This window comes from Chamaea fasciata, unplaced genomic scaffold, assembly GCF_029207755.1.
Source record: "Chamaea fasciata isolate MVZ Bird 193981 ecotype frontalis unplaced genomic scaffold, bChaFas1.0.hap1 SCAF_1, whole genome shotgun sequence".
NCBI lineage: Eukaryota > Metazoa > Chordata > Aves > Passeriformes > Sylviidae > Chamaea > Chamaea fasciata.
In genome coordinates, this window is record NW_027094086.1 from 133,608,626 (window position 1) to 133,635,276 (window position 26,651).

The window sequence follows — 26,651 nt, forward strand, 5'->3', positions numbered from 1 at the left end:
TTATTTATGCATGGGTAAAGCAAATCACAGCTGTCAAGTTTTGTGCACGCCATGGAAGATGTTTATGCAAATCACTGAATAAGTCATTATACATGCTTAATGCAATTTTGCATATGATAAAAACCTTCCATTTGAAAAACGAAAATGCTGATGAAAAATGAATATTCACTCTGGTTGGACAAGTCTTTTATTATGTGCAGGGTAAACATAAACGGTAAACACATTGTCCTATTACCATGCCAGAGTTCTTGCCTGGTGGGAGTAAAAAGGTTATTTCTGTCCTATTTCTTTGCTTCAGGTGCTTTTCTGTTTGATTACCAATTAATATTAACTGTGATGAGTATGAAGGATGGAAGCTGGAACTGAAAACTCAGGAATCTGACAGATGTGAGATATGTTTAACTGTTACTGAGATGCAAAGAGAAATCATCAATGAATTCATGACACTCTTCATTACCCAGATGCAAAGATCTGTAAGGTTCTGAAGGGTGGGTTGTACTTGTTCTAAAAACATACAATTGTCTGAATTTGGACTTTAATAAAAATCAAGTCCTGAATCAGACACCAATTCTTAAATTAATTATTTTTTAAATTCAAAATTATTCATCTGCACCAGACAAGGTGCTTGCAATGAGCTGATTTTTCCTACTCTTCATACAGCTGCAACTTCATTATTTATATTCAATTAATTTTTTAAATTTAATTGTGTCTTGGTATTTCCCATGTTTTGTTGCAGTGGGCTGCTCCTGTTTGTGCGTTTTCTGAAGCTGCCAGGTGAAGTCTGGTAAGGGAAGAGTGCACAGATATCCTGTGATCTCAACAAGAGCTGAGCTCTTGTTTGTCTTAGCAGTAAATGCTGCTTTCCCATAAGAAGTTTTAGGGTGTAGCAGGAAGGAGCTTCCAGGGTTGAAATGCAGGGTTTGACCTCCACCCTTGCAAGATCCTTTCTCAGATCTGGTGCTCCAATCCTTCAGGAGCATGTGGTATTTTGGCATGGGCCTGCCTTACCTGTTTGTCAGGCTGGACTTGGATCCAGTCAGAATGGGCTGAGGGGCCAGTGACTCCCGGTGCAGTCAAGGGGGTGGCTGGAAATGTGGCCAAGTGCGGTGCTGTGGCTCCCTTTCCATGCCCAGTGTTCATTACTCTGAGTGCCCAGCTCTGTGTAAGTGTGTCCAAATGCAATCTGCACTGCCTGTCTTGGTGGGAAATTGTGTAGGTCTGTTCTCTGGCCTTGGCCATGAATTATCCTTTCTTCAGGGTTGGGATAATTCAATCTAAAAATGTGGTATAATAAATATTAGGATTATGTTAACCTTAAAACATTCCACAGTGTCTTTTTCTATTGTGCCAGGAAGATTTCAGCCCTTTCAAAAACTATAGCTTGGGATGCCATTTAATGCCTATTTTGTATTGGGCATCCTATTTTCTCTTTTACATAGAGTTTGACATGAGAAAAGATGAAATCATTGAATATATTTCAGAGCAAAAAGGCATGCTGAAATTGAGTGTCCATATTGATACAGCAATGGGCAGCAGAGCACTGAGCTGAAAACTCTTTTGGAAAGTTTAAGGTCATATTTTTCAGGCCTTGATTTTCTGGAGAGAGATGTTTCAATTGCATTTTTATATACGCTTCAAAACCCTAAGCAATGCTTCCTGCCTGGCATCGAGGCTGCCCCGGGGGCCTCTCAGTGGTCTGTGCTGGGAGGTGCAGAATCAGCTCCTTAAGCTGCTCTTCGCTTCTACCTTCTACAAAATCCTGCCACACAGTGAATTTATACTGTTGTCAGCACATCATGTTTTTTTATCCTTCTAAGTTTTGTATTGTCCCAGTTTCAGGATGAATCTCAAGGGATTTTAGTAGAGAATAAGTGTGAGAGTAAGTCTTTTAAATTTTCCTTAGTACATCTGAATAGATTCGTCTGAATTGTACACCTGAGAAAAAAAAAATTAAAGTAGTAGTATTAAAATTCAAGGATGAAATATCATCCTGAGTTTCTCTGGAAAGCAGCCTTGCCAGTACCAGCAAAATGACCTCCTTGGAGCCCATTTCCTTCTCTGCTCTGAAGAATTTTCATATTCTTTTGCACAAAACTTTTGCTTACTCGTTCCCTTTCTAAGAATTTTGGTGAGCTTCAGAAATATTTATAGCTGGCAGCAGTGTTTTATGGTATAACATTATCAGTTTCCAGTTGATGGTACAGGGAAAAAACCCAAGACCCCAAGTCTTTCTCAGATAGGCAATCTGATATATGGTCCTTTACGGTCGCAAAAAGTCTTTTAATGTTTCTCTGTTAGGTTTGAGATTTAGTGTTCTTTTTTGGTTCATGGTTTAAAAAATTGTATTCTAGCAGAACTTAAAAAATTCTTTTGCTATTGAATGCAATCTATTTACTGGGAAAACTTTTAAAAATGATGTATGCTGAATAAGCAATTAAATACACATCCGAATCTGTTTTGTTGCACATATGCCTAAGTATTTGTTCTAATATCTGTTAAGATATCTGTCAGAATTAAAGAAAACTGCATATTTAAATATTTGGTTGCCTTGATAGTCTTATTTTTCTTACTAAAATTGTCTTTAAGGAAGTGTGGAGCGCTAGCGAGCAGATATGAATTTCCTTATTCTGCTACATTGGGTTTTTAAAGGTTTTTGTGTTCCTGCTTTGCAAAGAAAAAGAAAAAAAAAAAAGAGCAAGAGAAAAAGAAAGCGAAAGAAAAAAAAAAAAAAGAAAAAAGAGAAAACCAGCAGTCTCATGACTGGCAGAGTTAAAAGTTAGTTTTACCAATGTCATGCATGGCTTAACCCCACCCAGCAGCCAAGCCCCACTCACTCTCCCACTGGAGTGATTGGGGAAAGTGTTCAAAAGGTAAAAATATAGAGAGCTAGTGGGTTGACATAAAACTGGTTTAATAGGAAAAAGGAAAAGCAAAAGCCACACAAAAGCAAAGCAAAACAAGGAATGAATTCACTGCTTCCCGTGGGCAGGGAGATGTTCAGCCATCCCCAGGGGAGCAGGACCCCAGCACGCGTAATGGTGACTTGGGAAGACAAACGCCATCACTCCAAATACCTCCCCCTTCCTCCTTCTTCTCCAAACTTTATGTCCTGAGCATAATGTCACGTGGTCTGGAATATTCCTTGGGTCACTTTAGGCCATCTGTCCCAGCTGTGTCTACTCCCAGCTCCATTGCCTTTGTGGCAGTGCAAAAAGCAGAAAAGGCCTTGGCTCTGTGTAAGCTCTGCAGTGACATCTCTCTGTTATCAACACCATGTTCAGCACAAATCCAAAACACAGCCCCATACTAGTTACTGTGGAGAAAATTGACTCTACCCCAGCCAAAACCAGCACAACCAAGGATATTAAATTTGAGTGCTTTAAACAAGGCAGTGGAAAACAGGTGAAGAAATTGGGTGAAATTTAAGCTGTAAAAAAAATTGTGTGATCTTTAAATGTTACCCCGATGCTCTGAGAAGGGGCATCAGTGAAAATGAAAAGCTGTGTCATTCATGTATGTATTGTGATGAAGACACGAATATCCTGAAAAGTGTAGGTGTATTTATCTGCGTAATAGGGAGTTCCTGGCTTCAGCATCAGGCAAAGTAATGTCTTCCCTCAGCCTTGCTGAGCTGCCCATTTTTCAGAGCTGTGCAGAAACAGCAAGTGCTGCTGGGTGAGCTCTTCCTCACCTGCATAGGCAGCTGGACATGAAACTGATAAAGCCAGGCTGCCAAAGAGCTCAAAACCCTGGACTTGGTACAGAAACTGGCCCTGTTTAATCCCTACATGGTGTAAAGGGGAAAACAGTATGCCTCCCCAGAAGCAGCACCAGAGCAGATTGCCCTTTATTCCACATAGATTATAGTGCCAGCACAGCAAGGACCTGAACCTGTAAATATTTAGAAAAATTATTTCCATTTAGTAGAGAAGACAAATCTGTTTGCAGGATCTAGTTGTATTTACATCATAGTTTTCTATGCAAAACCCTCACTCCAGGGTTAGAGGTAGTGAGCTGTAAGTGCAGCTCAGAAAAGGAGGTGCAAAATGGCCTCTGGAGCTGTCAGCCTTGGGACAAATCATGCATTCAACCCCAGCTCTGCTCCAGCAGCCTCTGGGATAGTCAGCCCATCACTTCACCCTATGTTAACCTGCCCTCACAGGCCCTTTTTCTGAGAGCCAGGAGCTAAATATTGTAAAAACAGCTGCTCTGTTCTTGCTGCTTTGCTCTTGCTGTTCCAGTGTCTTGTTTTAAATGCGGTCCTAAAACATGAAGCAAACGGGTTTGTTATTTTTATCTTACTTGTTAGATCATTCTCCGACTCCCTGTTACTCTCTTTCTAACCGTTCTGCTTGTATTTTGTAATTTGTGAGGGACCTTTTGTACATACAGTAAATGAGGGGTGACGCTGTCCTTGCAAAGACTCAATAATTTCCGAATGAGTGTCCCAATCTACAGGCAAAAATAGTTGTTGATGATTCTGATTTCTTTCTAAAAAAGATTTCATTGTCACCATTTCTATGTTGTAATACCAGTACAGTCAAGTGAAAAAGGCTTAGAAATTAAATCGTAGCACTGGGCAAACTGATTCAGTGGCATTGAAATGTCATTTCTAGAATTATCCGGCTTACTGGGGAATGTTTCAAGGAATAACCTTCTGGCATGGCAGACTACTGTGGAGGGATTAGATGGGGCTTGTACAGCAGGCCAAATTCTGCTGGTGTTAATTAGGATTGAGTGAACATAAGCGAGGACAGGAACTGTCCCAGTGAGTGCCATTTTACTTTTTAAACTAATGTGGCATATTTATTTCAATTTCCATGTTACTTTATTTATTTTCAGGTTCATACCCCTTTGATTTATAAAAGGAAAGTGAAAGATAATCAGATAGTGTGTTGACAAAATCATTCTACAAAGCCCCATTTTCTTTATTGTGAAATTTAGGATATGTCTGGGACCCTGTTCAAAAGAAATACATCTGATTTTAATTTTGTCTAAGAAACTGGGCAATATTACCCCTTGAGCAGGACCTAGAGTTTTGAAGATTTATGAAAATATCCTTAGAACATTATTGAATACTGTTTACATGGAGTTTTCCAGAAAGGCAGGGAGGGTCCTAAGGAACCCATGTAGTAAAGAATGGGTGCTGAGCCTGCAAGGCAGTTCACTCGGTCCTACAACCCTCCCTGCCTCTGCAGGGGCATGGAAAGAGAGAAAGAAGTTGACGGTGGAAAGTTTTGGATTTGACTCCCAAAACCTGTCAGCAGAAGAACATGGGAAGGAAAAATGGACAAGCTTTACCTGAAAATCTTTGCACGCTTCCTGAATTGCTATTTAACAGTGTCAGAATGAAATTACTCAGACACAACCTTGAACTTTGAGTCAATCTGAGTGCAGAATAGAATACACAGCCACTGCCTTCTGCTTAAAGAGACTAGAAGAAAATTGAGCTGATTAAATAGCATTAATACTGTTATTTTCAATAATGTTCTTTTAACTGGGACTCTGCTATTTTTAAGAAAATCAGATCAAAAGTTCAAGTGCTAAGAGGTGATATAATTGTAATAAGCTTCTGACATAGTGAAGGGAACTTTTGGAACTGTGGCTACAAGGATGACTGGGACTTATTTAATGGTGTTCAGTAGGAGCTACCAAACAGCTTACTGAAAAGAAGAATCTAGGGCAAAGAAGAGAGGTACTTGTATTTAAATTATTTTATGAGGAAATAAAACAATATGTGAGCTGTATTTAGGCCCCTTCATTTTAGAAAAATGCCGATGTGCTCATGGTGAGGAGTGAGGAGAAGAAATGTACCTGGCTGCTGGATGGCAGATCATTTAGGGGGATGTTTCCTTGCCTGCCTTCTACTGGGCATCTGGCAAACTGCTAATTTCACGATAATTTCCTGAAGTTCATTGTGCAATGATTAAGCCAGTTTTTAAAGACTTCATAATTCCGTTATATAATTGTTCGGTTTGCTAGTGTGTGTGGTTGAACATGGTCAGGTTTAAAAACCAGAAGCAATTGCTTCTAAAATCAAGCAGGTTTTGTGTTGGTTTTGCAATTTGAGACAACGACATTCAAGATTTTTAATTAAATCTTTTATATATTTATTATTAATTATACTTTCAGTAATAGAATAGCAAGAATATTAACTGCATACTAATTGGATAATATATGATATTATTCAGTCTACTGGGAAAAAATCTGTCAAGGCTTGAAGCCCTGTAATTTGTGAATGCTAATGTTTTATGCAGTTTTGATATAGGTGTACTCTACTTCACCGACCAAGACTTAAGCCTTATACAGTAACTCATTATTTGAGTTCTGTCTGTTTCCTTATTTAGACAGTTGGCGCTGGAAAAATGTGTAATGATTGCCTGTGTTTACCCTGGTAATGGTTTTCATCCTCTGTAAGTAATTCAGGGATTTTAACATTGTTTTTCATGAGAATTCCCCTTGTATTTGTACCTGCCTTCATAGTTCTTTAAGTACTCTTTTTGCTACTGCAGAGACATGAAAACCTTTAAAATCAGTCCTGTGATTAACTGATAAGATTAGATAGTAAAAGAGGAGAAATCAGTAGAAATCACTAACTTTTTGCCAGCTGCCCATGCACCCTCGGCTCATCAAGAAAGGTGCTGGCAGCTGTTTGTTTGTGTTAAGAGGGGATGGCATTTATGTCTTGTGTTAAATCCTTGATTGACGCAAACTGTCCAAATCTCCTTAGGAAGAAGCAATCGGAGAGAGGCAGGCGGGGCGGGCAGCGCACTCCCGCGGGCACAGCGGTGCCAGCACAAAGCCTGCCTGCTGTCTGCCCTGCCCAGGGACCGGCTCTCTGCCCTGCCCAGGGACGGGCTGGCCGTCCTAAGCGGGGACCGGCTCTCTGCCCTGCCCAGGGACCGGCTGTCCGTCCTGCGCAGGGACCGGCTCTCTGCCCTGCCCTGCCCAGGGACAGACTGGGCGCCTGCAGCCAGAACCTCCCTTCTACCCCCTGAGCCCGGCCCTGGTCACAGGTTTGGATGAGGCCGGCAAAGGACTGAGCTCTGGCTCAAAATGATTCCTTGAAATGTGACTGCGCTTGAATTTCCTCGCACAGCAAGATAAGGAGTAAATTCTAAAAGTGACAGATGTAAGGGAAAGTTGATGTTTCTGCTGTGTATGGGAATTTCCCCTCAATGGCCCATGTTGTTGGTTTGGGGATTTTTGATGAGAAAAGTATCAGCATCCTGCTTCCTTTAAGTAAACTCACCCTGCAAAGAAATGATTCTGCTTAGTAGCAAGAATTCCTTTCCATCTCAGTTTAAACCAAAATAAAACTGGTAGTTTTGCAGCCCTTTATGTGACCTGTTTCATGACCGTACTGGGCTCGGTGGTAGCAGACTGTTAGCAGAGTCTTTCTCTCGTGCGCTGTTTCTCACAAAGACTGGTGAGGAAGCACATCAGGAGATGAGAAATACGTGACAAAGGAGAGAGGGGCCTCTGAACCCTCCAACAAAAGGTATCGGTCACAAAATGTCCTGTAGGGCAGCTTTAAACCAAAAATACTAGAGATGTAGCACCTTCCAAATGACCTAACTTTTCCATGTATCTGAATTATTTATATTCCTCATTACAAATTCATTTTTGTCAGGGCTGAACTAATAGATTTACAACAGAAATAATTTTGAAAGTAATGGATCTTTTTTTTTAGCTCTACTGGATTCCATAAGGAAAAAAGAATTAAGAAATTTTTTTTTTTGAGGAAACTGGTTTTCCTGACAGTTCTCATGTAAGGGTTAGGTCTTTAAAACAAAAGCTATGGTATTATTTGATTAAAATATTATTTTTGGGGTGTTTCAAGAAAATAAGATTTAGAGCAGGGGTTTACTTGTAGGTTTTTTGTTTGCTTTTTCTAGGAGCACAAATGTAGGAGTACGATTGAATAAGTTGAGCTAGAATGGCTTAAAAGAAGGAAGGAAAATCATACTGGTTAGCAAAAGAAATCATAATATGGTGACAGCAACAAACAACATAGAGGCAGAAGGGAACGATAACACAGAAAAAAATAATCCAGAATTGAAGGGGAGCTTTTAAGTCAGCTTCAGTAGCAGCTGGCTGAATAAAAAGGTGGATGAAAAAAGACTGATGCAGAAGTTATTGTTTGAAACAGAAGTCATCAGAACAATTGAATTCTTAAAAATTTGTCTGATCTATAGGTATTCCATTAAGGGGCTATGGTTGACCTTTTAATATTTTGAGATGTACTGAAGTGGTAATTGAAAATATTGGTTTAATTGTCTTTAACTCAGGATTCATTGTTGTCAGACATCACAAAACTCTTCTGTTTTTCTGTATTGCCAACAACATTTGCACAGAACATGGAAGACAACACAGTCTGATAAAGTGCTGCGTCTCTGACTTCTGTGTGCTGTTAATGAAACAAATATGTAACAATTAGGAATTCAGTCTACAAATGTATTTTAGTTTCTCATATTTTAAGGAAGAGGTGCAAAATATTAACTCCATGTTTCTTCACCATCCAGGAGCTAGAAAAGGGGTGTCCCTCCTCCCTCTCAGTGTCTCAGCGGGGTGGGCAGAGGGTGTTGGGTGGACAGAGCAGCACTGAGCAAGCTGCAGCCGTGCATCAGATTCAAAATCGCTCCTGTAGTAAAATATGCTCGTTTAGAAAACACTTGCATTTGATTAATTCTCTTTTCTTCCTTAATCCCCTTCCCTTCTTTTATTTCTGTTACGTAAGAAGCCTAATTGCTTTTATAATTCACATAATTTCTTTTCTATGTATTCACCTCTCTGCATCATAAACTAATCCCAAAATATCTGTTATGTACCAGAAACAGCAAATGGCACCTTTGTGTTTTAGTTTGGTGTTATTTTTCTTTTTTTTTTCTCTTTTCTAGAATCTTCTTTCTGCAGCCTCTTGTCTAAATGCTGCCCAGCAATCCTGTGTATTCCCTGGATCTGGGACACAAAATCATTTCCTTAATTCCTGTCTGTGATTACTTTCTGATTCTGACCAGTGTCTGGAGCTGAAGCACACAGACTTTATATGCTTGATTTGCTGTGCAACTGAAATCTTTTATCAGCCAAGAATGAAAAACAAAAAAATACCCCGCACCCAAACCTCTTCCCTGCAGCTGTACCAGGAGAGGGCACAATCCTGGGGAGCCATAAAGTTTTAAATTCTCTGCAGATGCTCCGAAGTTGACATGTGCTTTAATCTGTATTATGTTATACTGACCTGAGTATTCCTGTGTTTAAAACTTAGTTACATTTTGTGTGGAAAGGTGCTGAGAAGGGAAGAGGTGGTAGGGCTGGATCTGTATCAGGGAAAATTTGTCTTAAAGAGGTTTATAGAAATAAACCCAGTTGCAGAAAGATAAATATGTGTTTTTCTTAATGGATGTTATCAGCAAAGCTAAACCTGTGTGTAAAATGTCTGGAAATGTGGTAAAATCTGTGCATAAAATGCCAGGGTGTGTGTATAACTCAGGTCTTAAACAAACTTAACTGCATTAAACTAACCAGGCATTTAAATGACAGTGCTGCATCCATCCAACACAATTAGTTTCATTTTATAAATTTTCTTTCACATACTTTACCAAATCTTTATGGAAATAATTAACAGAGAAGTGAAAAAGTAAGAGGATTCATAACAGAGATAAACTGATATTAACTGTGCTGACAATTGACAAAAATTCTCAAAGCCTTTATGAGATGTGAGATGCTCTGTGGGCAGCCGGTGGCCTGGCCCTGCCTGCTGGAGGAATGAGAGTCTGTCTTTTAAAAGAAACTGTAGATGAACAGGTGAGGATATAAAGGCACCTGAAGGCATTTTAAAATGCATTTGTGGCCGTAAATGGGGGGTGGCTTTGCCTGTAGGAGTTACTGAAGCTGTCTAGCACTAAGGCTGTTTCTGTAAGTCCAAGCTGAGGAGCATCAGAGGTTTCCTGGCAAAGGAGCACAACTCTGGGGGCTGTCAGAACAGTCCCTGGTGTGCATTTGGCCAGGACTAACTTGCAGATTTACAGGAAATTTTTCAGTGTCACTTGGGAGACAGCACAGACCAGGTAATTCTGTGGGACAGTTTGGATTCAACCATCCTCTTCTGAAGGGGAAGAGAGGTAGTTTGATACTACAGGCTTGGCAACTCCAAGGCACTTGGCTTTGGGTCAGGAGAGTGGTCCAGGCATGTCGATGCATTAGACTCCACTAAGAGGAGCCAGGAATACTGTCCCATGAGAGTAGCCACCAGTTTATCTTCTGGGGCCCTGCAGTGATTGCCCAGCTAACTGCGAGGAGAGGACCAGGAGCCCAGTGAGCTGGGAGGAAAAGTCCTGTTCTTTCTCCAGCCCTTTGAGGTACCTCTGTGTTTATTAACCATTTCTATTTCTGCCCTTTTATCAAAGATGGTATTTGCATTGCCAAGGCTACATTTTAGCAACCATTTGTAAGCCATTTTGTGCTCGATAACTCACATAGCGGTAGAAGCTTTGAAAAATAATTTTCTTTTTTAGCTGAACAGCAGATCTGAAATGCAGGCAGTGGTATTGCTCTGTCAAAAAATATTAAGACTCTTTGGTCTCCATATTCTACTTTTGAAAATAGTACTGTCAAATGTTCCGTGTTGAAAATGAAACTTTCAAAATCAAAATACTGGCATTAGCTATATAGGAAATTTAAATGAAGGGCAGTGTCTGCTGCAGCTTCCTGTTATGGGCAAAATGAGGTTTAAATGTGGAGTATATCATATCCTTGAATAATGGAGAATATTAAGGAAATAATCATGGGAAAAATGGACTGAATTATATTAGGAAAATAACACTATCAGCTGAAGTCTGTATTTGCAGAGGTAATGTAACTTCCTGGGCAGTTCCTGCTGTCTTGGGCTGTCCCTCAGCTGCCTAGTTTATGATAAAAAGCACTGTTTAATGCTGTAGGGAAAACTCCTTCCCATAACCTGGCACTTGACAGTACAAACATCTATACTGGCCTATGTAGTTTAGTGAAATTGCACAGCAGTTCCTTGTGCCTTTCTTTTCTCCTGTGTACAGTAATATAAAGGGACTGGTTGCACTTAGTACCCCACATTTGGGTTTGATGTTTCTGGGAAATTTGTGCTCTAACACAGGAGTTCGTGTTTTATTTTACCAGGGAGAAAGGTAAGTCTGTGATCACAAGAACAGAACCAGAGTTGAAAGAGAAAAACATATAAGGAACAAAAAGGAAATTTAAAAGTATTTTTAACACCAACCTCCTTCCCTGGAAGATTTTGCAGAGGTATCTCCAAGCCCTGAAGGGGACTTAGGGGCAGCTTAGCACCATTATGCTTCCTGGGAGTTAAGTTTTATATCAGCCTTTAAGCTAACTTTGAAAGTTGAAGAACTTGGTGTGTATCTCCTTTTCTTCTCTTTCTTCCCCTCATCTGTTAATTTAGTGCTTAACATAAATATGCTGTACCAAATCAGATCAAAGATTTCTTTAGCTGTTTTCAATATTAGCCAGTAGCAGAAATAGAGAGAAATATAAGCACAAAGCAAGTGTGCAGTGATATCCTTCCACGTAACAGTTTATTGTCCGTGAATACTGGCACAAAAACTGCAGCTGTGGTACTATTCCTAAGCTTTATTTAATGTGTGTTTACTGGCTCTCAGTGGATTTATATTCCAAGAATGTGTTGTGTCCACTCACTTTTTGGGTCCAGTTCTGTCATTGGCTGTGTATGTTACTTACTCGACAGCAATATGGTTTCTGAATTTACGTGGCAGATGGCTGTGATGGCTTAAGTTTTTTCTTGACAACTGATCTTTAGATCAAAATGCAAGAGGAGGGAATGCTCTTGCCTTGATGAGTTTGCCTGCATTTAAATTCTGTTTTACCCTTTAATTACCAATTTTTTTTCTTCTTTAAAAAAATCTTTCTTCCTTTTTGTGATCATGTGAGTGAATTTTTTTCCTGTCTTCCTGTGATTCCTTACAAGAGGTTCTCTTCTTGTGAGCTGCTTGGAGGTGAGACACTGGTACTGGGAGCAGGAGGCTTTCTCTTACACACCAACCTTTGGCAACAAGAAGATTGCATTCTCCGATTTCAAATACTGAGGTGGTATTATGTCCCCTTTTGCCTGCATTCTGCCTGCTTAAAGTCTTATCTGGAAAGTGGAAAAAAGGTTCCCTTCATTTTACTGTGCTTCTTCTTGTGAAGATAAATTTTTGAAGCTATAGGAAATGCTCACGATGAGCTTCTTATAAAATAAAAAACAAGCTAATAACATGGGTTTCAAAACAATACAGGAGGCCTGGGGCCCAAATACTCAGGGGAACAAAGAGAAGAAAAATTGTATATAACATGGTAGATCAGTAAACATTTATGTGTCTGAGTGCTGAAAAATGTAGGAGCTCCCTGGAAATGAGAATATGATCATGTAGGTGAGGACAAGGGAATTCAATTAACGTTGACTAAATGCTTAATTGCTTTATTTTGCAGTCTAGTCTTCTGTCAAAGTAGGTTATGTGTGTAATATATTGTAGTATAAGCTGGGTATGACTGTGGTTTTTATCATTGTTTCCCCGCTTAAAACAAAAAAAATCCAAAATACAGTGTTTGTTATTATTAAAAAGACTAAGTGTTCTTTTTGCTTGTTACACTGTTTTCTTGAGCCTATTTACATGTCTTAATTAACAAATATTTGCTTTCCTAATCCAGATAAGTAGTGTTGAACTGTGAATTGCAAATCCCATTTTAGATTCATGGGTGGAGACTGCTGTTTGCAAAGGATCGCTGAAAACTCTGCATTATCAGACTGAAAAACCATGATTTTTATTGATAGAGATAGGTAATCTCAGATATTTGTAGACTGTAGTATTCTATGATAAATGGTTCTCCAGTTGAGAACATGAAATAGAGAATGTGAATAATTCACTCCTATCACATTGATAAGAGTTGGGAAAATAATTTCAAAATTGCATATTTTTAGTCCTTATAATGAACTGTTGCACTGACCTATTTTTGATATAATCTTAGAGGCTGTAATCTGAAGACTATTCTCTGATTCCATGTAAATCTGTGCACCTTACTCTGGTAGTAGTTCTGACTTATCCAATTTATTTCAGCAAGATTTTTTTCTGTAGTAGTACAAATGAATTTTTTGCAAGGATTTATTGGTAATCCTGTTAACATTTTATTGTTTGTGCATTTACAAGGATAGATATAGATATCTTTGTGTGATTTTTTACTGTCAGTAGGAAAAAAAACAACAACTTAAAAAGAATTTGTAATTGTTCTTAGCTGGAGGAAAATTATGCATCAGGAGAAAGTAGATTTTAACAGTTCATCATACTTCTGCATTACCTATAGTTTAATGGGCTGTTGTGTGGGGAGGTTTTACTATTTGATGTCAATCCCTTCCAAACTTCACTAAGGAGTCGCACATAGACCAATATGCATTCACTCACATGCTAACAATTGCTTTGTGTGGGCTCTGCACTGGTGCAGTGTGTCTTTTGTGCTTCAATATTAGATTGCTTTCCTGGCTCCAGAGTGAATCACAGATCAATCTGGAATTTACACAGTGTATCTAATACTTGTATACTTTGCATAAAAATTATCTAGGAGGAGTACTGACCTTGGGTCTTCTACCTTCTACCTACAGTAGTTCCAGCTGTAGCAATACTGGTCTGCTGTGCTTTTTGTCCCCTGTGCAGATATGGATATTAATTTCCAAAGCACCTAAGTTAAAAAAACACACCACACTAGAATATGTTGGAGGTGTATGTCATACAAAATTGCAGTATTTATTTCATTGTTTTTGTGGAGAATCTGTATTAGCTGTTCCAAATTGCAGGTGTCTGTTAAACAAAAACTAATTTTTACACAGAGAAATTGTGTCTACTGGAATTTGCATAGTTGAAATGAGGGCCAGATGTTGCAGTTATGTAAGGGCCTAATCTAAAGCCAACCAAAGAGAGCCTTGTGGGCTTCAGATCACGCCAATAAGAACATTTTCAGAAGAATTAACGTTGAAGGAGATTGCAGTAAGCTAACATTGTCTCTAGCTATTGTAAGTCGAAAATCAAAATACATGAATGGAGGGAGGGGTGTGCCTTATTCACTGTGTATTTTAGTGGGGGGAAATGTGACATGAATTATCTGTAACAAAAAAAAAGCCTCCATTTAAATGTTAAGCCCAACTATATATATATCTCAAAAGCCATATTTTTTTTCTGTTTGCTTAATTATTTTTGTGAGAGTGGTTAATTATTAATATTTTTAATGTGAGGTGCTTTTGAAGTAGATCTCTGCTTTAAAACTGGTACAGCTTTACACTGCATAGCTATTGCTATGCATTGCAAAATAGAAATCAAACTCACAAAGGGATTTATACCCTTTTGTAAGGCCTTGCAGGAATGCTATTGCCCCATCACTACCAACATCCTTCCCCCCTGCTTTTGTTTTCCTTTATCCATTTCATCTTAATGATTGGAAAAAAACCTCCACAAAACAAACCAATAGTTACTGACTTAGCCAGGTATGTCACTGTCCTCCTGGAAGGGTCTGACAAGTGCTAGGATGGTAGAGGGGAAGGAAGGACCTGCTGGGGGTACCAGGGATGGGGGCAGGAGAGGAGCAAGAGCTCTGCTCCTAACAGTAGTGTGAATTTATCTAAACGTTTACTTTAGTTGGTTTATGTGATGTTTGCGTTTAATGTGCTGCACTCAGGTTCCTGTAAATTTCCTAACACATCTCTTAGTGCATTCTTAAAATTTTATCTAGTGCTGAAGCTCCTTCTCTGCAGAAACTAAAATCTAATTGTAGATACTCTGTGAATCCTACTTGCCTAACCAGCACCTAACTGTGGAGTGCTGTTGTGCACTGACCATACTTGGTGAATCTTGCAGTGTCATGAAAAAAACAGGAGTGTATTTAGGCTGCTTGAATCCGTCATTTCCCACTGAACTTATTTTTGCAGACAGTGTGCAGTTGAACTCGGGAAGATCAACAGCCACGAAGATGCAAAAGTCCACTCTCAGATGCATCTGATGGTCTCAGGAGTAACAATTTGCAAGATAGTTTCTTCAAGTTAGCTGGTCAAAAGTGAGGAAAATCAGGGTAGTTCTTGGTAAGCCAGGCACTTTTGTGTTTTTCATCTGTTAAACACAGCTGTGTACTTTTTTGTTCCAGTAGGTATCTTACCAAGTCAGATTACCCTTATTAAAAAAATGCTCACCAAACTCTTCCCTTTCAGTTATAACCAGTAGCTCTGCTGGCTTGTGTACTCACCCATTTCAAACCTTAAAACCTATTTTACAATATTTAGGGGTTACAGAATTTTCTTCTTTATTCTGTGACATTTTTTTCATCTGCAGCCCTCTCCCAGTTATAGAAAATAGTTGCCTTTTCATTGGTCACAGAAAGAAAAACAAGAGATAGACTATAAATCCAGTACTGAGAAAACTTTTCCTTAGAGGCAGGAGACACTGTTTGTGTCCTTCACTCAGACTGGGCAGAGTGTACTGGGAATTGGTCAGTGAGGGATCCTGAAGTGCAGCCCCCACAGTGCTGGGTGTTTTTTGTCTTTGACTAGAAGTATCACCCAGCTGCTGTCCCAGCATCTCACCTGGGACCTGCTGTGTCAGCCAGTGTGCACAACAGTGAGCAGACTGCCCTTTGGTACAGGTCTGAGAGGGAAAGGATGAACCTGAGAAACCTTCATGAACTTTAACATGGGCTGGGGAGCTGAGTGCTCTCCTGCTGACAGGGCTTGGGTGGGTTTATGTGTTTTCTGTGGACAAGCTGTTGGAACAATTTAAAACTCTGAGTCTGGTCTGTTTTCTTATGAATTGTTGTCTCTGTGTGAGCTTTGACTAATTATTTATCTCCCTTCTCAACATTTTTAGATGTCAAAATTCATATATATATACTTTGCATAGACATATACAGTGTTCTGCTGGCTTATTGTGATAAATAAATGAGGGATTTTAATACCTTGGTATCTTTTGGGAAGACTTTAGGTCTTCTAAAAGGGGAAAGAAAACTCTTCTAAAGCTGACTCTTGCCAGGTGAGAAGAGCTGATAACGTGTCACTTTAGGAATGGCAAAGGGATAAATGTTTGCCTTCACATAGGAAAAGAAAACAGCTTGGGTCCTAGTTAATTCAACCTGAGCTCTTTGTATGGGATGCTTGAATACCTGAAGGGCCAACTGAGGCAGCTCAGAAACATGAAGCTATGTTTTGAGAAACTTGTGTAAGACTGATGAGATACTTGATGACTGAATAAAAGCAAATGTGATATCTGAAGGAACTGAAGAAAAACAAATGCATTATTTGCCTTTTAAGTGGGGAGGAAAGCCAAAACTGAAAAAATTCCTGTATATATATATATGTATAAGACTTAGAGATTCAGATTTATGAGTTACCATGTCCATGCATATACTCACCAGCAAATGTCAGATAACAGAATTCATAATGAGGCAGAATTACAATAAATTGCCTTAATTTGTTTGCCATATGCTAAGCATGCCCACATGTCCTCATATGGATCAGCTGATGCACAATAACTTGGTGATGGGAAAAATTATTCATATGTCTTAAGGTTTTACTAATTCTGAGTTACTGACTCTGTGATCACTTAACAACTCATTTTTGATCTGCTTTGTCAACAAGAACTTTTATAGACTGACATCCATCTTGCTTTGTTGCACCAAAAGACAAAACCAAAGCAGCTTCAACATTTACAAGCAAGCTTCTATTAATGTGTTACTGGTTATTTAGTTAATCAGTACTTCAGTTTTCTCATGTGCTTAATGACATTTATAATCCAAACATAGTAAAATTTTATAAAGTTGTGTTTAAAATTAATTGAGACTTCTGATGAAGACACTTCGTCAATATAGAGTATTAAGATTTAAAGTTAAGGCTACTTCTCCGTTAGAACTATACAGGACTAAAGAATGACTTAGAATAGTAATCTCTGAATTATTTGTGTTCCTGTTCTCTTATTTTCTGTGAGGGGTTAAAGATATGTTTTCTAGGGCACCTAATTTGTCAGGTTATGTAGCAGACACTTTTTAACAAATCTGGCACTTAGCTGACAATTCACGCTCTCGGGAAAAAAAGGGTGAAAGCCATCTAGCACTTACTGCATATTGTTTCCATGCTGCTTGCTGCTCAGAAGTTAAAAAAAAAAAAATTTAAAAATTTAAAAAGAATGAAAAATAGGAATAAACAGAGGTGTTTCTATTCTATGGCTGAAAGATTTAGGGAGCTTTAGAAACTATGATTAGTACAGGCTAATTTTTCTATTGCTGTTTCTACATTTTAAAGTATCTCATTACTGTATTTTCTGCTACAAAGTTCTTTTGTTTCAATGTTATGATACCAAAATTTGCCATGATGACAGCGTGGTCTTGCAAGCTTAGTTTCAGTATTCTGTAAAATCTGCTGGAGGGCAAAAAATAAGCCTCTGGAATGAGAGCTGCTCTGTCCTAATTGCAGTGTTCCAGCTGGGTCTGTGATTGTGTATGCTTCAGAGTAGTTCTGATTTGCCCCAAGGTATTTGTGTCCCACAGCATGTATTAAACTTTTTAAGGATAATAACTTTGCTAAAAAGCTTGCTCAGTAATTTTACTGTTAACCCCCAAGATTATTAATACAGTATTGCATCAGAAATTGCTATACTTCTCACAGTCTTCTAAAATTGTATTTGCTGAAGTTTACTGTTTGCTTCCTTGGAAACCAGTAGTTGTTTCAGCATTTTGAGTTTAATACCCATCCTAGAAGTGCCTTATGGAAGTCAAAATAAATTGTGCAAGAGGTTGATAATGTTCTGTGTATTTTTCTTTGCTCAGTCTATTTCAGGTAAAAAGAAATGTCTATTTCATGAGAAATAAGGCCAAAGTTTCTACTTCTTTAATTCTCTTTTGGCACAAAATGGATCTAACACGAATACTGAATTCTGAAACAGTGGTAAAATGTTAAGAATCCTGCATTTCCGTAGTCAACTTAAAAAAAAAATCATAAAAACTGCTGCAAACAAGCAACCACCTGATCAGGTAATAAGCAAAAGTCATTTCTTGTTTCAGTGAGAGAGAATTTTTAACAATATGCAGATAATATGAGGAAGAAATTACATTTTAAGAGGATAACTTTATATTGATCAATGTTGGTACACCTTAAAAGTGTGTGAAAAAAATAAGTAGGAACCAGTTAATAAAAATGAAAGCCAGTCTGAGCTCTTTGTTTAAAAGGAAAAATAAAAAATCTGTTTTGGTACTTATTGTGAGACATGTAGGTACAGTCTGCCCTTCCCTCTCCAATTAGCATTGACTTTGCAGAGTCTACACACAAAGTCAGTATTAAGAGTTTAGCCTTTGAAAATAGACAATGTTTTCAGCTCTCATGGACCAGAGTCTGGACTTTGTGGGGCTTTGATTGCCTCGTGTGCCTATTGAAGACCAGTCTTGAAGCATAGGCAGAGAAGAAGATTGTGCAACTCACTGAGCAGCTGGAGCCAAAAAAATGTTTGTGCTTGTTGCTCCTCTGAGGAATCACTGCCTTGATATTCATTATCTCAGTGGTAACAGGGGGAAAGTGGCTTCTCTGGAGCTCTTTTTCTGTTTGTACCATTCCCTGCCTGTTGCTGCCTTGCTCCTTTCTCCTCTTTACTACACTTGCAGAAGCCTCAGACCAATACAAACATTTATCTTTTGTCCTTAATTACTTCTAACCTATGCTGTTATTTTAAGCCAGTTGACCTTAATCTTGCAAATTCTTAAACTCATTAGGGCCAATGATATTATGCATGTACATTTTCCTGATGATTTCAGTCGACTGCCTAATATGTAGAAGTATTGCCACGATGAAATGTCTAGTGAGAGTTTTTTAGGGTGATAGTTTATATAAAAATCATGGCTGAGGTTCATTTATATCTTTTACCGTAATAGGTCTTCTACCTTAAATATAGTCAAGCAGAATTTTCCTTTTAAACAGAAAGTTTCCAACTTAAATCGATATTTACAGCTTGAAATTCCAGCATAATATTTCTGTGGGTGGGGGGAGAACAAAAAAAACTATCTGTATGCATGAGCATCAATAAATTGATTATGCAGTGTTAATGCTCAGATGCCTTTTCTGTTTCTGGCTGCACAGCGGTTGTATGTTACCAGGGGGCCATGCATGTTGCAAGCCCTACATCTGAGATGAATAAAGTGTGATGTTAGTCCAGCAGGTGTGCAGGCTTCGTCCTTGCAGCGGCTGGCGTCGCCATGAGCACGGAGCCCTCCCACTCCTCCTTGGTAATTGATGGTGACAGGCTCTCTGCTGAGCTGTCCCTAACGTAGGGACTGAATCAGATCAACAGCTGAGAGAAACGGCCAGCAAACAGTCTTCGTAAAGACAAAAGCTGTGCCCTTTAAACCAGGCCTTAGAAGTACAGGTATTTGCAATAATGGTCAATGTGGGATGATTGGCTGAAGTTTTTTGCTGGTGTGCTGCTTTGCGTCGGAGGTTTTGCTCCTGTAAGAAGTGTTGCTGCTGCTGGAAGGGCTGGCCTGCTTGGAGTGAGGCTGACATGCTTGACAGACGCCTGATGTCTCCTCAAACTAAGCACATTGCTCCTGGGGTAAGCATATGTACTAGGAGTGCAGGCCAGATGCTCGGGAGCTCTTTAATTTTACAATGCGATGTAGGGGCTGGCTTGCAAGTTAACTTAATTACAGTTAAACTGTTTCACTTTGTTCTCCTTTTGCCAAGCTGAAATGTTGTTGAGAAATGTGCCAGCCTTTTTGTGGAAGTCCAAACCATCCTTCTGAGCTTTCTTTTTTGAAACATACTAACTTGACTTACAGTTTGGAAAAACCGAAAAAAAATGAGTTGAGGGGGAGGGAAAGCACTTGCAGGTGGCTGCTGCTGAGGGATTCTGTCTGTGACCCTAATAAAGTAGTTAAAGGTGGCTTGCTGTTTGTTCCATGATTTTGGGTATTGTGCTAAATTGTTTTGTTCTCAATATGAAAGCAATGGGACTCTCTGCTGGCAGTAGCTTGAAGTACATTCTCGCTACAGACACAAGCATTATTCTCTCGATTATTTTTGTTTGAGTTAGGTAGTAACATGTTCATGAATCTTGGTTTGGCAGCATTTGACCATGTATGTATATCCTGGGGCCAGGGAGTTTAGTAGCAGATATCCCACTTCAGCCTTGCTGTGAAATAAAACTTATATGGGTGACAAATATTATTTTTAAAGTTCTCATTGATATGCTTTTTCTTTTTACTCTGTATAAAATAATGGATGGGGATTAAAATAAAGTTAACATAACCATAGATTTAAGGTGAATGTTCGGCTATAAGCTTGCTTCTTTCTATAGCATTTATAAGATATTTGAATAGAATGCAGTAAAAAACCAGTACCTTAAGCATGACAGAAGCTTTCCAGAGTTGTTCTGAGAGAAGTCAGTGGCATTGTCTTGTGTAACAGCTGCTCCACAGTATTTTTCTAGAAGGAAATCAGATTTGGATCATTGCTATTCCCGGGTTATTTAGGGATCTCCACATAAGAAATTGAGTAGTTTCTGCTAATATCCATTCTCTTCTCCTCTTACGGACAATTTTTCATTATAAACAACTTCTTTTTACTCCAATTAGACTATGCTCTTATTTTTGTGGAGAAAGTAACGTAACAGTGGATCTCACAGGAAGTGTGCCATGAAGCAGGAAACTACTATATACAATTCCACTGGAATTATTTTTGACATAGATGTTCAGAATAGTAGAAATCCACTGCTAATAGAATAACAGAACCATTTAGCTTGGAAAAGACCCTTACAATAATCGAGTTCAATCATAGCTATAGCTGCCTTTAGTCTTTTCTTATCTAATTAATATAGTAAAATGCTTAAGTCCTTATGTTTTAGTTCAGATACAAGCAATGATTAAGAGTTCCGATAAACAATATGTATTGGGATTCTCTGGAAATCCTGATATAATTATTGGTGGGGAGAAATCAGAACATAGATTTTTTGGTGTGAAAAAAATTGTTGTAAAATAAAAAAAAAAGAAAAGGAAAATACTGTTTTCCTCAAGAAAATCAATCTGATGTTGAAACTTAGCACGACTAATATACATGTTTCTTTCCATGGAGCATTTTCATCTTTCTGTCTACTTGTTGTGAAATAATGTCATCAAGGAGAAGCTGTGTTTATCTGGTCTATAAAGTAAAAGGAAGCTTTTCCCACATATCGCATCATGAAGAAGTCCAAATTCTATTTAGTATGATTATAGAGATCTTGTTAGACAGAGGAAGAAGTTACTGTTTGACAGGGTAAGAGAATCACAGGGAGTGGTGCTGTGGATGTACAGCCTTTGTAAACTGAGGAACAGCAAAAGAGCAGGAGAGGTGAAGTGAAACACGGATGGAAAGGAGCAAAGGGATTCAGCCATGTACATGGATCCCTCAGTATTTGGTCAACCATTCTTTCAAAGTGATTGTTGATGACTATTCTCTTCCTGTTTCCTCAGTTTTTATTCAAGTCTCAAGTTATGTCATGAGGGGAAGGCTATTTTACTTAGCTAATGTCAATTTTGGCTGTAGTCACTTCTTGTTCAGAAGCATTTTACAGGAAGTTGTGCTTGCAAATTAGCAATTTTTTTTAGCAGTACTAGTTCTCAGACATTATCTAATAGAAAAAAATGTTGAAGTATCTGGGAGGAAAGTAATTGAGGAGGTTAAAGAAGAGATACAGCTTGAGAACTTTCATATTGTTGGCATGAATAATCAAATAAATTTATTAACGATGATAGGTTTTGGCAGTTGTTGCATCAAAAGTAGATTCAAATTTTATAATTGACCAGAAATTCAGTCAACTGCTTTATGGGTACGTTTTTTCTAAATTCAGGTAACAGAATATCCCTTGGAACATGTTGACCCCTGATGTGTTAAAGTTAATGAAAATGTTATAGTAAGATGAAATAAAAGATTACTTACTGCATAACCCCTGATACGTTTTCACCACCAACAGTCATTGTAACACAGAAATTCTGAAGTATGGAAACTTCAGTAACTGTCAGAAAGCATAAGGACATTTTGTCCTTACCTCACCCTCTATGCAGAGAAGTAGCACCCTGCCTTTTTCCAATTTACACAAATTTACCTGAATTTATATTTTTAGCATCAGTGAAATATATATTTGCTGCTAATATTTTTTATTCAGTTTTCAAATAGCAGTGAACAAGCCTAGTAATTCATAAACTTGAAAGGGCAAATTCTGCTATTTGCTTCCCAGGATCCCTGGTGTGGAGCGGCCACCAAAAAAAAAAAAAAAAAAAAAAGTGTAAAAGGACAGGAGGTAAAGTGCTTTGAAACTTCAACTGCATTCAGATATCCATTTTATAGGCTATAAAAGTTTTACTCTTTTAAAAAATTTATTTATTTTGTTGCTATGGGGCAAAATACAGAAGCTGTCAAAATTTTGAAAATAGATTGTCTTATTACATATGAATATATAAATGTTTGCAATATTTTAATCACTGATCCCTTAAGTCCTTTGTTATAAGTGCACCATTTCTTTACAGATTTTTTTTGTGCCACTTGTACTGCACGTTTATGACACAAAAGCCTGTGGTTTATACTGTACTCATAACTGCTTGGTAACTGCAACCCATGCTCTGAGACAATGATGATTTGGAAATTTTCTGACAGATTAAATGTCAGAAATTTACATTGCTGCTCATGGCGTCAGCTTATATTTAAGCAAGCTGCTGAGTATTAAAGCGTATGGACAGTCTTTGTATAACAGCTCTGATTTCTTAGGTTTATTTCCTAAGACAAGATTTATGCAATCCCACTTTCCATCTGTTAGTTGTGCTTCTCAGGAACTTCAGTGGCCGATTTAAACCAGCCTTGCAGAGGTCTCAGAAGCACTGAGTGATTACAGCAGGAGTTCTTGGGGGCTGGAGGAGCTGTTAAAGCCATTTCCTCTATGTGCCAGTATGGGAGATGTAGAGAACTCTCTGGCCTCCTCTGGTATCTGGAAGACAGCATCCATCCAGTTGAGGAGCACAAAGTCAGCTCTGCAACACAGCAAACAAATGCTCACTCCTGTTCAGCTCATGGAAAGGGAAGTTCAGGGAGGGGAGGGGAGCTGAGGGTATGGAGCATGTGGTGTGTAGGGAAAATGAGAGAGAGCTGAAAGTATTGTGGAGGTGTGTGTGGGAACCCAAGCTCCATTACTTCTGCTGTCACTAAACAACTTTTTTTCTTCAGCTCATTAATGATACATTGCATTTTGCAGTATTTTACTGGGTGTAAACATCTATTTTTTTCTGAGCGTTTTGAGGCTGCTGAAACGATGCTCTCAGGTTGATGATTTATAATATTCATCACTTAAAAATTACTAGCTGGCTAGTTAATGGTATAGGTAGAATATTAGTATCAGAAGAAAATATAATTTTAAAGGACTGCTAGATATAAAAGCTAAATTTGACTTTGAGTATGCTCATGCTGATCAAAGGATGCCTGTAGCAAGACTGGCTTACAGACACAGTAATTGTTTTGGTGTCTTCTCAATTTGACAGAGTCCTCGGTCAAGTATGTATTATCATTTCTGTGCAATTTCCACAGTCTTCAGTGCACATTTCAGCAGCTCACTTCAGCAGGAGACAGTTCCCTTGAAAATCTCTGGGACCAAAACATGCTTGGGCTTTACGATTTTCTCTCTAATTAAAAGCCTTACAGTTGGGGGGTGGACTAAAGCACCTTTGAAGGTCCCTTCCCACACAAAATATTCTATGATTCTATGATTTTACCTATTTGTTTAAGCAACATTAAGTGATTGATATTTATTTGAACGGTTCTGGTTGGTTTTCTTTGTGTCCCATTTGAATGTACTTTATTGTTCTTGTAAAGTGATAAAGTTGTTTCTATGAGCTAACAATGAAACAAAGTATAGTATTATTTGAAAGAGTCATCTCTTCAATATTTGCTCTCTAGAAACTTTTAATACATAGAGAAAGGCATTGAAAGAAGTAATTTTTTAAGTTTTAAAAATTTTTTAAGTTTTAAATTTTTTAAGGTTTAAAAAAGCTATTTTTTAAGTTTTAAAATATTTTCATCAATATTTCAAGTTTGTCTTGGAAACAGGGTCACTTTGGTGTGTGGGAAACAGGTTAATGCTAGATTACATAACGGTTTGAATAGCTGATGCTATGGTGGAATGCTGGAAAGGTGCTTTTCAAACTAAGCACTTCGATAACTTCCTGCAAAATTCAGAGTGAGTTCCTAGAACACCATGATATTTTCTGGCTGAATGTTTTCTCTCACAAAAATGTGATCAGGTTCTATGACTTTGATTAAACATGGATCTCCCAGCTTCACTAGAACCTGTGTAAACATAAACAAAGCCACCAGACTTGTAATGGCAGAAGTATTTTATTTTAGGAGAAGTTTAAGGTGTCAGAACTGAACTACTTGAGAGAATAATTTCCTTCTTAAATTTTAAAAGCAGCTTTCTGCATTGATGCTGGTTCAGTGTAAATCCATTATTCTGTTCATGTCATGGACAAGACAATATACAATTTTGGTTCAGTTTTATGAATTTACAGGAGAAGAAATTATCGCATCTTGGAATTCAAAATACTGTCTTTTTGTAGGTTGCTTCCATATAAAGATCAACATTTATGGATTTGATGAGAATTCTTATATTATTTACTTTTTCCCACATGTTTAATCAAATGTCTAGCAAATTTTTTGTATTTAGGAGGGGTTTCTCAGTGACTTCAGAAAACCTCATCCAACACACCTTAGTATCATAGATTTGAACCTATAAAAGGTAGTGGATGACTTCTGAAACACAGGAACGGGTTCACCTTTAAAATTCTAGTCAAGGTGTAGAAAATGGCTGAATGCCTTTCTTGGAGTATGAAAGTCCTGCAGTCTTGGACAGAGAAGGAGAGCTCCACACAGAAATGCAGTTTGAGATACGCTCTTTGCTTGGATGAGCAAGCCTTCAGTGCTGTCAGCATGGCAGAACCAGGCTGTTCAGAGCATTCTCTTTATGAACACAATCAAGAATTGTGGCAAATGGGGGGGAAAAATGTGCAATACAGAAAAATGCAATTGAAAAATCACATTTTTACATTTTACAGTTATATCTAGGTTATAACTGAGGAAAAAAAAAAGTCATTTCAATGTAGAAGAGGAAAGACCTTTGCACCTTCTTGCTCTGTGCCAAGTATTCACCTGTTTACTCTGTGCTAACAAGATTCTATTAATTTGAGTGGACAAGGAAGATTGACTGAAAGTACCTTACCTTCATGATGCATCTCATCAGGGCAGTCCTGAACATGTTGTTGTAACACATTGCAATAATTCTCTGTAAGGAGAAACTTACTGCACTTATTTAATCCCTTGCATTGCAAACTGCCGTCTCTGCTTAGCTGACATGCTGGTTCCTCTGGCTGTGTTTTCACTGACGCACAGTGAGCTCCAGCCAGGGTTACACATCTGGCTCCCTGCTTGTTGAACTGAAGTACATTTGTGTTGTGCCAGGGTGACAACCAGCCCTTCATAGGTGAGAGAGCCATTACAGCAGCACATATGCTGCCTAAATTCCACTTAATTCCTATTTTGGGCTCTGAAGTGGGTCCCAAGAGATAAATAGTCCCTTCTGCAGAGACAAGTTTTCCAGCTTTCACATTTCACCAGAACTCATTTCACTGGAGCTTGTTAAATTGCACAAGCTAGTCCATCAAAAATTAAATATAATTAAACCATATTTTAGGATTGCAAAACTGTGACCATCAGAAATATTGGAGGTTTCAAAAACAGTAAAAATGAGAAATGAAAACTGAGATTTCAAGAAGTGAAGAGGCCAAGGAAACCACAACATTTGGTGATAATCAATAATTTAAATTGATGGAATTGTGAAGTGATGGCTTGTGCCAAAAATGCAGAAACAAAGGAAGAGCAAGCCAAAATTACTCCTGTGGCCTGCTGTTGTGGCTCTCCTGGTGAGATGCATTTTATTTTCTTTTTATTTTAAAAATACTTATTTATTTATTATTTTACATGAGAACATAATTTGAGGTATCGATAGCACAAGTTTTACAGGCACTTCTATAAATGTGATTTTGAGATATGGCTGGACATTTTAAAAGCCAAAACCATTTTAAAGGCACAGGGGCTCAGATGTCTCCTCCATGAACTATCAAGTTACTAAGTTAATGTCCTGAGTATGGAATTGCACAGCAATTGTCTCAGAGGACAACCTGTAAGTGAATCACAGTTTTCAGGATGGGGATGTTGCCAGAGGGTAATATTCCTAATAGTCTGGGGTAACTCCTGTGCACAGCTATGAGTCAAAGTTATTCATGAGTCTCCAGCTGTGGACAATCAGCATCTGGCCATGATGGAGTAGCCCATGGCACTTGAAACATTTCAGTGCCCCCAGAAGCAGACAAGTGCTGAGTGTGAGAGGTGAAAGCCTTTCACTGACATTAAAAAACCATTTATTTAATGTTGCATTCATGTACGGGTAACACTATGGAGTTAAAGTAGTAAACTTTCAGTGGAAAGATATATTTTTTAAGGAAAAATAGCCAGCACAAGCTGTTTCTACAGCATTGTGTAAGTTTTATATATTCCACTTCAAGATAATAAGTGT

General features: G+C 38.4%; 1 protein-coding gene and 1 long non-coding RNA gene across 6 annotated transcripts in view; one reads left to right on the forward strand and one right to left on the reverse strand.

Moving 5' to 3' along the window:
* CACNB2 (calcium voltage-gated channel auxiliary subunit beta 2) overlaps window positions 1-26,651 on the forward strand; it is a 242,335-nt gene that overhangs the window by 104,129 nt on the left and 111,555 nt on the right. The gene's annotated exons all lie outside the window — the stretch shown is intronic.
* Window positions 1,205-25,347, reverse strand: LOC136298129 (uncharacterized). Of its 2 annotated transcripts, none has more exons than XR_010723271.1 (4): window positions 25,299-25,347; window positions 21,977-22,052; window positions 20,404-20,488; window positions 1,205-1,274 (listed from the first exon to the last, which is right to left on the reverse strand). It is a non-coding gene; the product is annotated as an uncharacterized lncRNA (long non-coding RNA). The 2 variants fall into 2 exon arrangements; XR_010723270.1 differs by lacking the exon at window positions 1,205-1,274 and adding an exon at window positions 8,509-8,644.